General features: G+C 33.8%; 1 pseudogene; it reads left to right on the top strand.

Annotated features, from left to right (window-relative positions):
- The first annotated feature begins 752 nt into the window (after positions 1-752).
- Positions 753-4,514, top strand: LOC143570118 (protein RICE SALT SENSITIVE 3-like; annotated as a pseudogene).
- Positions 4,515-13,762: the final 9,248 nt, after the last annotated feature.

Here is a 13,762-nt window from a genome sequence, read left to right as displayed (position 1 = left end):
GTCTTGGGTTTAGGCCCGGCCCATTTTCCAACCTACCTTAATATGCAAATTTCACACCTTTCATCAATTAACACGGCAATAGTTAATTTTGGATCGTAGTTATAAACATAGTGAAAATAGGAATATGTACTAATGTACACATATTATTAAAATAAAAAGCTATTAAATATTATATTTGAGAACATTACTTTATCAATGTCGATCATATTTTAAAATTTACGCCTCTTCATCGTTCTTTGCTAAGTCAATATATGATTTATGTATTTGTAGCATAAGATTTTATTGAATACTTGTAAATAAAAACAAACAATATATTATTTTAATATATTTGTTAAGTACAATAACCAAATTTTTAAAGGGACACCGGGTTTGTTGCTGTGCAGGTTGTATTAAAGGTAGAATTCGGAAAAAATTGGTAAGCACGAGAAAGCCTTTGCAGAGAATCAACATGACTTCATTTCGTTTACTTTTGATACATTTGGCTCCATTGCCCCAGATGTCGTTACGTTTCTGAAAAAAGTTCAGTTAGTCGTGCACAGCAACATATCGACGCCGAAAAACTGTAATGAGATCCTTTTGATGAAATTTTCAAGTAAGAGCGACCAAAGTTAAAATTAAAGACAACATTATTAATATTAAATTATTATTATATAGAATAAACAAGAAGTTTGGCGACGTAAATGTATTATTGGTTCATTTGGCGTCGTGAAATTGGCCAGTAGTTTTTTTATTGTTTTATATTTGATAAAGAAATGGTTATTCGCGTCAACTCACCATCGCAATGTCTGGAATCGAAAACGCTCGGGTTTTACCAACTCACCGCTGCAACGGTTGGTATCACAACGCTCGGGTTTTATCAATACCCGAGTTTTACCGACCTTTTGTGTTTTAGTTCCAGTATTGTAACGAACGCAAACGAAATCAACGGAATTTGCGTCAACTCACCTTCGTAGCGCCCAGGACTGAAAACGCTAGGGTGTTACGGACTCACCACCGCTACTCGGTACCTACAACACTTGGGTTTTACCAACACTTGGGTATTACAAACGCTTTTGTTTTAGTTTTGGTACTGTAACAAATGTAACCGAAACTGATCAAATTCGCATCGACGAATGCCTGGGATCGACAAAGCTCCTGTTTTACCAGCGCCTGGATTTTACCGACCCATCGTCGTCATAACGAACATAACGAAAACTGACTGAATGTCGATTTTGTTTGCTTTTTTTTTAACGTTTAGTTCTGATACCGTAACGAACGTGTTGGAAACTGACCGAATTTGCTTAGACTCATCTCCTCAACTCGCGATATTGATAACGATTGGGTTTTACCAACACTCGAGTTTTACCGACCAACACCACTCCATTAGTCCACCTCAATTTTTTATAATTTTTTGTTTTATTTTTGGTCTTAGTTCCTCCGCTATAATAATGCATGTAAATGAAATGGACCAAATTCGCATCTACTTACCATATCAACGCTTAGAACCGACAACGTTTGAGTTTTGCCACTGCCTGAGTTTTACGAACCTGCCCTGGCGTAACGCGCCGGCTAAAATTCTAGTTTTATAACAAATAAGAAATTTGGTGCCGCAAATGCCCTAATGGGCCACCGAACTGATCTAAAAGTTTTGTTTTTATTTTCTAGTTCAGTCACCGTAACGAAAACCGACAGAACACCAATTTTTTTAGTTCCGGTATCAGAACAAACATGACGGAAACCAGCCGAATTCCTGTAGACTCCCGCCTCAACGCCTGGGATTGATAACGGCCGGGTTTTACCGGCGCTCGAGTTTAACCGACCGACACCACCACATTGGTCCACCTCAATTTTTATAACTTTTTTGTTTTATTTTTGGTTTTAATTCCGGTATAATAACGCACGCCACCGAAATCGATCGAATTCGCGTCAACATACCGGCTCAACACTTGGGTTTTACCACCGTCGTTGCCCGGGTAAAAATCTACTTAGATACAAAAAAGGTGGAACGTTTTAATCAGAAGAAAAGACAGAACTAAAATTCTTGAAATATATCATTCTTCCTAGTTTTAATCAAACGAATTATTAACAAGTTAAATAAAACACGGACCGTTATTATCGGAACACGAGTCGGACGAAAAATATTATTTGGAACAGAAGTAAACCCGGCCCACAAAGATACGTTTGTGGGGTCCCCAACTGAGGCATTGGGCGGTCAAACCGGAGTCCAGCAGCTTCAGTCTCATCACACAGTGGTTCTATAGTGAAATCATATATGTCGGTTCGGTATCGGTACTGATATCATTAAAAATACGAAAAATACTAAAACCAAATTGTACCGATACCAAAATGACGAAAACATGAAAATCGAGTACATGTACCACTGTACCGGTACCAATTGTGTCCGGTATAGTTGGGGGTGCAAATGAGCCGCAAGCACGAGCTATTTGAGCTCGGATTGATAAAAAAACTCGAAACGTGCCGAGCTTTGACCTGAGCCTTAAATAAGGCTTGTTTAGTTTTTGAGCCCGAGCCTTGTATGGGAAGCTCGTTTAGGCTCCTCAAGAGTCTTGTGCATTTTTATATTTTACCTATTTTGGATTTCTAGTTATTAGTTTTACACTGTGCAGTCGAGCTCGAGCCAAGCTTTGGCTCATTTAAAGTACTACACGAGCTCTATGCGAACTTAGGCTGGTTAAAGTTTTTCTCAAAATATATGAAAAATAATTAAAAACGTATATAAATTAATTATTAATTAATAAATAATAAACGAGCCCAGCCGCTACTTGAATAAACAACTCATTGGCTGAGCTCAAGCTCAAACTTTAGATTGAGAGCTCAAAAATAAGCCGAGCTCAAGGCTAGTCGAGCCCGTGCTCGGCTTGTTTACACCCCAGTACGTTATCGTATTCGGTAAAAATGCTCATCTCTAGTTTTTGAAAAATAATATTTGGTTTGATAATATTCATAAATTTGTGATAATATTGCAGCTTCCAACAGAATGGAGTGAACAGTTTGATTCAGGAATTTAGGCGAATTATTATGATCAACAGTTTACAAGTTTACATCTTTGTCATCTGATTATTTCCCTTTAGATCTTTGGTCTCAAATGTCATATCACTAGACAATATAGCTTTTATTCATGCCGGTCATGGCCTCTTGCAACTTGGTTCATGCAAAACTATCATTATTTATTATTCTTCATATGTTTTTCTTGGTAGGTAAAGTTTCATTATCACTATTTTTATTGCTAGAAAGAACTCAATTTGATGTGTTTTTTGGTGTGGTTATTGATTAGGTACCTAAAGACCTTCATTTTGTGCTTAAAATGAGACATATATTTGAATTACTAAGCTACCAATGTGACTTTTGTTAGGGCTGTCAATCATATCGGGTTGGCTGGTTGAAATGTGTAACCCGAGCCCCACCCATATAATTATTCGTCTTGAAAACTTCAACCCTAACCCACACACAAATAAATACGGGTTGACCCGAGCACGACTCGTTTAACCCATTTTTCAAAAAAATAATAATAAAAACAAAATTGATATAATTTAGAGTCGGTAGAGTAAATGAGTGATATTATTATTATTTATTTTTTGAAAATGATTAAAACTCTTGAAAATGAATTGGAAATTACAAATGTAACTTAAGAAAAATGGAAACGCATTGACAAAGCTTGGATGAGTTCGTTGGAGGGCCGAACTCAAAATGTATTTAAAAAATCATAAACACCCGGGGGGGGGGGGGCTCAAATTTTAGGTCAAAACGGGTAAATTTACACTATGTATAAAAATTTTCATGCGAAAACAGGTAAATTTACACCACTGCGCAAAAAAATAGAGGGCCCATCCCGGGCCCTAACTGAACTTCGCCCCTGGGAAAACGAAACAGAAAACAAATAAAAATTTAATTGAAAAAGTTTTTTTTAATAGTTTAACGGGTTAACGGATCAACCCAACTATTTGCATCACAAAAATGAAATTTCCTTTGTGTCAGGTTCGGGTTGTGTTTCAGGTCGTGTCAACAATTGCCATCCCTAGCTTCTATCTTCCTATCTATCCCAACTATTTGCACCAACATCATTATAACAACCAACTGTCCCGGTCTACCCGCCACCCGCCTTCAACTGGGCCCCATCGAACCGGACACACTCGCCAAATTTAGAGAAAGCTACAAGACTCGGGTTCGGGCCTAAAGATGAGAAGTGCATGTTCCTCCATCCTCATTCATCTGAATCACACATGGGAAACAATGATGGGTCATGACCATGCTGAAAATGACATCAAATGGTCTAACGGATTTGACATTCTTAAGTGCATTAACTAAAGGGCTCGAAAGCAAGCCCGGCCCGATGGTGGGCAGAACTTGAATCATGACAAACACGAGGCGGGTATGTACACCGATGTGATGGAGAATTTCTTGGAGCGATCGAGCGATTGCGTGATCAGGTTCAAAGAACATTTTAGTAATCTTTTTTGTATGTGTAGTTATTATGTAGTTGTTTTTGGTCTTTTACATGTAGGTTAAATTGCTAAACTTTATTTATTTTTTTTTAACCATGAGAAACTATTATCAGAATACACTGGACTTGTCAGCGTGCTAACCAACAAGATCAGGTAAATCACAGTTCGTGCTGAGCTTATACCAAACTTGGAAAAAATAACACAATCCCACCATATAAAAGGAAAAAGGTTCAAAAATCTTTGTTTTGCTGACGTATTTAGTAGACGTTTGGTCTTTTGCATGTTAATCTTTCTTGAATCGGTTAAATTAGTGAACTTTCTTTCTTTTTTACTTTTTACCATGAGATCCCTTATCGAGAACTCAAGAATCTTGCAAGTACCCTGTTAATCAACATGATCAGATAAATCGCTGCTTATAAGTCTAAACTAGCAAAAGCAACACAATCCCACCATCAAGTTAGCAAAAATAAATAAATAAAAAAAGAAGTAAAAAGGTTTAAAAATATTCGTTTTGTTGTATTTTGTGGTTGTTTTTGTCTTTTTACATCTTTTTCTTTCTTGAACCAGTTAAAACACTGAACTTCTTTTACCATAAAAACCCGTTACCAGAAAACTTACTAGACCACATCAATACTCTACTAACCAACATGATCAAATAAATCACAATTTATACTGAGCAGGTGGTCAAATTAGCAAAAATAACACAATCCCACCATCAAATTACCAAAAAAAGAAAATAAAAAAGTTCAAAAAAACTTAAAAACAAAAAATTAAATTAAGCATAGTCAAAAGTCAAAGTCAAAACACTTTCTTTGACGGCTGCATAGCATGACACTCTTTGCATGTTGACACAATCCACCGGAAAAACATCCGGCAATACCCTTTTCTCCTATAACATTTCCTCTTCTCCGGCGACTCTTTTCGCTTCTCACATTCGCCTTTCCTTCGTAGCGAAGCCCGTCGGTTTAGAACCGGCACAGGCGCCATAAACTGCCACCTTTGAGCCGGTGAATAATAATAATTATTACCATAGTGAACCGGGCTCCGAGGCCCATTTCCCACGAACACGACGTTTCTTATTGGAACTCGTGTAGGGGAACTCTCACTAGTACTTGTCCTGGCACTGCTGCAACTACTACTGCTACTGCTGCTTCTGCTGTTGGTACTCGTGCTCCTAGAGGACACAAGGGAATCTTTACTATTACTACTATTAACACTGCATGTCCTGGAAAACATACAAGTCGTCAAAGTTGCTGGTTTAACTGGGAAAGTGTGTAGGAGGAATTTTCCATTTGAGAATAAATGATCGGCTAGTTCGGTGTCGATTTGGACGTCGGGTGACATAGCGGGGAATGTGAAGTTTTCGTTTTCGCCGGAGGAGCTCTTCTTGTGCTTGTGATGATTGTTCATGGTGGGATGTGAATTGGATTGAGGAGGTTCACATGTGATATATATTGCAGCAAAGGTTGTAAAATGGTGGTCATGGGGCCAATTGAGCTTGTGATATCCCCTAAAGTGAAGACCATTGGGGCCTATGTGTTTTGCCACATTCATAAGGCTTAACGTAGCCAACTCCTTAGATTTTGTGATCAAATAAAATATCAAATCCATCTATTCTTAAAATGCCATGTTTTTATCGTATAAGGATACATGTCTATCTGAATTAATAGCGTCTAGAGTCATCAGTATTTGAATTATCATCTCTCGTTATCTTTTTGTCTAACATTTTGGATGAAATGTATTCTTGATCCTCTCCCTTTCATTAGAAGTCACCTAAGATTTAGACATTTTAAACCACGTTCATTGGAGGTGCTCTTACAACTACTTTTAGCGTACATATTATCTTGTAACAATGATGATGCCATGTTTTTCACGTCTAAGGATACATGTCTATCTACATTAATAGCGTCTAGAGTCATTAGTATTTGAATCTTTATTTTTTGTTACATACGTATTGTTTTCATGCCGTTTGTAAGTCCTCGAGTCTAATGCAATAATTGGCCTGGTAACCCTTAACGGTATGAAATCACAGTGAAAGTTAAGGGTGCTTGATTTAAGGAATTTTTGAAGATTTATGTTTGTCCTAGACATCGAATTTGAAACTAAAGTTTATCACACGAACTGGGATTTCGGATTTATGATCCGAGAAGGATTTGAGTAAAAAATAATCAAATTTGGTTTGTAATTTCACTAAGGCAGTTACAATGTGTTGTCGACAGAGACGATGGTAATGGTGGTGGTGGTGAGAGGTAGTGAATTTGAAGTTCTTCGGTTAAAGAAATTTAATTATATGTATTATCAAACCAAACATGTTAGTCATTAAATTTAGATTTCAGTATGACTTCTACAGCTAAAAAATTATTAGAAGAAAATTCATATTGCAGTTTTATTGAATTCAAACTATGAAACTTCTACTTAGTTACTTGTGACATACAATTTCGAAAGTATTACGAATTTCTTTCGCATGAGACATGAAACGGATGCCTCATGTACAACCGCAACGTCGTAAATGAGTTGAAGAACGAGCGTTATTACAAAGAACTAGATTTTCAATTATGTAAATGGAGAAATTAAACTCCTAAGCAGTGGCGGACCCAGAAAAAATTTTCACAGGGGTCAGAAATTTTTGGTCGATACTTAGTTAACTATCGGTATATAATTTTTTTCCGGTCCGGTTCGGGTGTTTTGGTCGGGTCAAATCGGGTCGGCTATATATAAACTGACAACCAAACAAAATATAATATGTGAAACGTCATTAAGAATGCTTAGTTAAAATACATCAAATCTAAAGTTGTTCTTAGCGAGCTTTCATTTATGAAATATAACCATAACATCATCTAGTTCGACATTTATAAGCAAGTTTTTCTCATCTAGTTTGACATTCCTAGGACACAGTGCCTCGAGCCAATTAACAAAATTACATTGATTTACGTATGCGATAAATATAATAAACTTTGTCTATGACCTAATAAATATATACAAGTTATGTGTTAAATAATATATATATATATATATATATATATATATATATATATATATATATATGTAGGGTAAGTATAAAATGAAAACCCATTTGAGTTGTGAAAACTCTAGAAACCTATTCTCAACCACATGTTTTTAATTAATGTTTAAATCTTGTGGTTCACAATTAAAGTGAATAAAAAATGTAAATATAAATATAACTTTTTCTCTCTCATGAAAACATATATAAAAATTAGTAAAAAAATATTAAAAAATAGCAAAACATTTTTTTTTTTATGTTTCTATGTTTTGTATTAAATGTTACAATATATATTACATGTAACAAAAAAAAAACGATGTTACATAGGGATTTCACAACTCAAGTGGGTTTTCGTTTTAACCTTACCCTATATATATATATATATAAGTATATATATGTGTAAAAGTAGATAGGGGAGATTTCAAATAAGAACCCTTTTGAGTTTTAAGAACTCGAAAGAACTCAACGTAACGAATTTTTTTTTCGAATTTTCTTTTACACATGCGTAATATATGTAGGTTACATATACGTAAAAAAATTACATAATTTTTTACGCACCGAGTCGACTTTTTACATATGTGTAACGGACGTAAAAGTTAGTGTAATCACTTACATATTTATTCTCTCACCTACTTTGACTTTTTGATCAGATTTAATCTCAACCACATATTCTAATCCATTTATTTAAATGTGTGACCAAGAATTGAGTTCTTAAGTTCTTAAAACTGAACATGGTTCTCAAAATATTTCTCTCAAAAATAGATAAACTGTAAATAATATATAACTAAATGAAGTTATAATATTGAGTAGTAGTATAACTAAAATAGAAAAGAAGATTACTTACACGATAAATTAAAATGTAGTTAAGTTTAGACTACGTAGTTAAAAACTATTAATTTTGCTTGCATATCTAGTAACAGAGACATAAAATTTTTACTAGAGAATCATGAGATATATCTTCACGTGTTAATATACATCACCACTTTATTAATTTTAAAATTATTAAATAAAATAACAAAGTGAAAAAGAGTAAGTACTATGAAATATTATTAAATTTATAAATACTATCAAAAGCAAAGTAAACGAGAACAATCCTTCTCTTTTTCAGTTATTATTAAATATAAAATATTTTATTGTTTTCATATTTTTCAAGTTAAATTTAAAATAGCTTAAAATGAATGAAAATTATAAGGCCCATTTTTATTTGAAATGGCACACTACTTTTAGGTAGTTTGTTATGGAGGAATTGAAGGTGGAATGTAATAAGCTATTCCAAAGGAATAAAAAAAACATGTTTGATTACCATGAATGAATTAAAACATGTTTGATTACCATGAATGAATTAAATGGATCATTCCAAATGGAATGAAACTCCTTCAATTTTTAGGATTTTCATTCCTTTGGGTATGAGTGTTTTTTTTTAATTCATTCAAAGAATGAAAAAGTCAAAAAGTCAACATCATGTTTACTATTATAAAATTATAATTATATTATTATTATTATTATTTTCTAATTATAGTTATTATATTATCATTGTCGTTTTGTATATTATAATATAACTATTATTATATTAGAACTATTACTACATTATCAATATATTTTATTTTTAAATTAGATGAGTTAACATTTCACAACGCATATACAGTTTAATGATCTTGTTGCAACACGAGGCCCTAAAAATATTTATTATGAATATTCATTTATTATTAATATTATTTATTTATTTTTTATTATTATTACTAATAAAAATATTAATAATGATAAAGTGATTAATCATTCCATTCTTACATGGTAACCAAACATGACAATGGAATGGTAATGATCAATTTCATTCCTTTCTCCATTCCATTACCACGTCCATTCCATTCTCTTATCTATTCCATTACCCCGTACCAAACATACCCTTATAGCTATACTAATCTATGTAGCTAAAAAACAAAATAGTGGTCATCTACCTTAATCATCCCCACTTTTATTGTTGCTTGCTTCAACCTGCAACTTCGAGACTAAGGGAAAAATTCTGATGCTTTTTTTATATCAATCTTTTCTTCTTCTTTATTTTTCAATAATTTACAGGGGTCGGCTTTGAAATTTTACAGGGGTCGATCGAGAATTTATCATATATATAACACTAACCCGTAGATATACCGTAGATCCGCCTCTGCTCCTAAGTCATTTGGATTAGTGATTGGTTAGCATAACATATGCAATGTAAATCATCAACGTCACAAGTAGTTTTGATAGTTAAAAGCTAAAGATATGGACTTATAATTAATATTGCTTAAAGCAAAAGGGGGACAAAAGCATAGTACAAAAGCATAATACAAGTTGGATGGATGACCACATTTTAATGGGCTCTTTTGGGCTCCCAAAAGACCTAGTAATGATGGGTTCAACATAAACTTTTTGAAATTGCCACCTAGCAAATGCATAATTATTTAATTTTTCTTTTTAACTAAGAGGGGTCATATCTGTCCATATCAAGTGCTAAATTTAATAATATTTGATAAAATCCATATATAAAATGAAGAAAATTGTGTTAGAAACGGCTTTAAATCACAATTTGAGATAAAAAAAAAGTGTACTAACGGGTGTGCCCACCTACACAGCCGCTCTACATAAATCCCTTTGATTGGTTGCAACATTTTTCAATTCTCAACGCCCGTCAATGTACTAACGGGTGTGCCCGTAACACCCATGGCACCTCATCCATATTGGTGTTTGGAGCCTGGATCTGCTTGTGTGGTCATGGGTGGCGCGGCGCCCCTTAGACAACCACTATGTGTGGTGATATGTTATAAAGTATAATAAAATATCGTATATCAAAGTAGTTACAATGTAACTTGGCCGGCTTTGATAAAATTTTCGAGTGAACTACTCTATATGGTTTTAGAGTTGTCACTTTTACCTGAAACCCGAAATCCAACCCGAGAAACCCCGTACCCGAACCCGAACTAACCCAACAAACCTGAACCCGAGAAAAGACAAACCCGAACACGAACCGAAGTAATTCGGGTTGGTTCTTGGGTTCAAATTATGAGTTTCGGGTCAACCCGAAAAACCTGAATAAACTTTTAGTTATAAAACCAAATAATAACATGCCTATATCTAATGTTGTCATTCCACCTATTATGAATATAATATTTACTGTTTATTAATGTTTTCAATTTATAACTAAAAGCAACTATAATTGAGCATCCTAATCATGACATATTGAAGACGATTATATTTGTATTATTTATTATGGCTAGACTTTGCAAAATTTTACTCTTTTTAGTTTGTTTTACCATGTTATTTTTGTTTTTTATTTGTTATTTACGTTACTAGTAAGAAAAACATGTTAAACTTTTGTTTTAGTGTTGTAGTTTTTTTAATATTTATTTGTTTTTTAGGATACTCAAACCCTGATTACCCGAACTCGAAAAACCATGAGGGATTTGGGTTGGGTTTCGGCTCTATAATAACTTGACCCGAAAAACCCAAAACCCAAAAAACTAACCCGAAGAACACCTCTATACGGTTTTAGTAAATGACAAATCAAACCTATTGGGTGGGTTGGCGTCACTTGGCAAAGACATGTGCCTTTTAGAAAGGAGGTCTTAGGTTTAAATCTGGGCAAAACGTGTAATATTGGTGTAGGGTTTGAAAAAGGAAGTATGAATTTGGCTGTTAAAAAAAATTATATTGCATTTGATTGTGATTGGGCAATTAATGAAAAGCTTTTGTATTTAGGGGTTTCTTGTAGAAGAAAACTTGGGGTCCATTGTTCCAAATGGATAGGTTTATTGTGAGAATAATAGATGGTGGCCCAATATAAAAAGGTTCGACAAAAGTAACTTTAATAAAATTCCTATTGTTGTCTAGCAATGTTAAAAGACAAAACCGAGGAATAGAAAGGATGACAAGGTTTATTATTCTTAATTGTTTTCAAAGAAACAAAAGTGCCACTTTAACAATAGCTAAAGGACCATTTTCAAAAGTTTCATGTTATATCATCATAGTATTATACATTTATATGACTCTTTGTATTAAAATTGACATATGGGTTTGAAAACTTTATTTTTATTATTGTTTAGAGAGGAAATAATATTTGTCTATTTGATTTATATGTTTATTTTTTAAAAAATATTTTTTGTTTTTTCTTTATAAATAGGTCTCTAAGTGGAAATTATGTGTTCTTTCGCCTAGCTGCATACGCATACAAAAGTTAGCCCACGCACGACGTTATTGTTTGACGCGATATTGTTGCCTATATTTATATGCTATGGTGGTGGCTTCGAAGTCCCTCCACAGTGCCACGTCAGCGCCACGTGGGCACTGGGGGCATCGAAGCCCCATGGCATAATGCCCCTCTATGTTGAGGGGGGCTTTGAAGCCCAACCTTTTTTCATTTTTTTTTCATAAAACAAAAAACCAATACAATAATATATAATACAATAATAAAAAAATACAATAATACTAAAATACAAAATAAATTAAATATCAAAACATATAAAAAAATTACAGCTATTTTTAGTCGTCGTCCTCGTCGTCATCTTGCTTATTACTCCAAAGATGTTCAACCAAATCCGATCGAAGGCTGAAATTCGTTTCCTTTTTCGTGTTTTTAATAAATTAGCAAGTTTCTCATCTTCGTTTAGTGTGCAGATCGGCTCTGGCTCATCGTTGTACTCGCCTTGGCAAATTGCTCTACCCGAGTCCTCCAATATCATATTATGCAAGATAATGCAAGTGTACATTATGTTTCTTAACTTATCCATTTGTTGAAAACGAGCCAGTTGTCTAATGATAGACCAGCGTTTCTTTAATACCCCGAATGCCCTTTCGATGTCTTTTCTTGCCGACTCGTGTTTTTTCTTGAAATACTGACGTTTTCCGTCAGTCGGGCACGTAAAGCTAAGAACCAACGTGACCCACTCCGGATAAATTGTAACATTTGTTAATTTCGGATCTTGTTTGTATTCGTTTTTGTATTTATTTATTATGTAAACTGACCCGATTTGTAAACCGAAGCTTATGTTATAATCAAAATGATAGATTTATGTTACAATATTGTTTCACACTTGTTGGGTCTTGAAAACATCCTATTTTTATTTTTATTTTTATTTATTTATTTATTATTTATTTATTTATTTTTTTGTTGTTTTGTGTTTTTGCCTTGATCCATTTTGCATGAAAACTCTTGTGTCTCACACCCATATTTGACCACCAACATTACCCTATATATACACCAACTTTCCTCTTCATTTTCCCTTGCTACAATTCCAAAAAAAAAAAAACTCACTCAACCATCAAAGATTCAAGGTTATCTTCTTAAGTGTTCTTGAAGGTTTTTAGTCTTTCATCTTAATTAGTTTATGTAGCCTTATCAATACTTGTTTATGATTGTGCAACATATATATAATATACACCCCTTGTTTACCTTTGGTAGTTACTTCTCCTATTCCGGTCGGTCAGGTTTCGGACCTCATAAGGCAAGGCTTCATGAAGGACTTTGTGTCCTTGATATATATACATCTATATAACTTGTTCATACATATTAATCTTGCTTATTTTAGTTTGTTGGTCATGTTTACAAGTTCCATGGTTATGGGTTTTTAAGAGTCTATGCTTCGTTTAACCGTAAATAGCTCTAAACCGTAAACCAAACTTTGTTACTAGTTTTGTTAAATAATTGTTTAAACATACTTATTGTTAGATCTAAGTTTCTAAAATCATTTTTACAAATTCTATGGTTATGGGTTTGTAGAATCTTACCTCGGTCTTAACCCGAAACACGATCCGAATCGAAAACCGAGCTTTTGTTTAAAGACTTTATTGTTAACTTTTGGTTGTAAAACTTAAAGTATTTTTATTTGTACATTATTATACAAGTTCTTTAGTGTTTGGACATGTGGAAACCATCTATGAACTTGTTGTGAGATGGAAACCGAACCAAACCTATTCTTACTCGCTTAAGACACACAAGTGTGTTTTTTTTAGCCATCAAGACTTGTATTTTTATTTAAAAATAGTTACAAATTGATTTTTAAATATTTTCTTAAGTACTTGGAAATGTTGGATCCAACTTGATCAAAGTTTGGACCGACAAAACCGAACACTCGCTTAACGTGCGTTGTTAGTTCTAAAACAATGGAACTACATACTTGGTTAAGTCTTATTAAATTTTATTGAGTCATCTCATAACATTCAATATTTTGGAAAGTTGACTTTGGGTTTGACCAATTATCAAGACCCGAACCGACAACCCGAACACTCGATAAAAAAAAACCGTTTTAGTATCTTTATTCCAAAGGGATTTGCATTCTTGCATTTTACC

The sequence above is a fragment of the Bidens hawaiensis genome, unplaced genomic scaffold (assembly GCF_021521415.1).
Source record: "Bidens hawaiensis isolate Kalapana, Puna unplaced genomic scaffold, B.hawaiensis_p1.1 tig00024822_1, whole genome shotgun sequence".
NCBI classification, from domain to species: domain Eukaryota; kingdom Viridiplantae; phylum Streptophyta; class Magnoliopsida; order Asterales; family Asteraceae; genus Bidens; species Bidens hawaiensis.
This window is presented reverse-complemented; position numbering and strand designations above follow the sequence as displayed.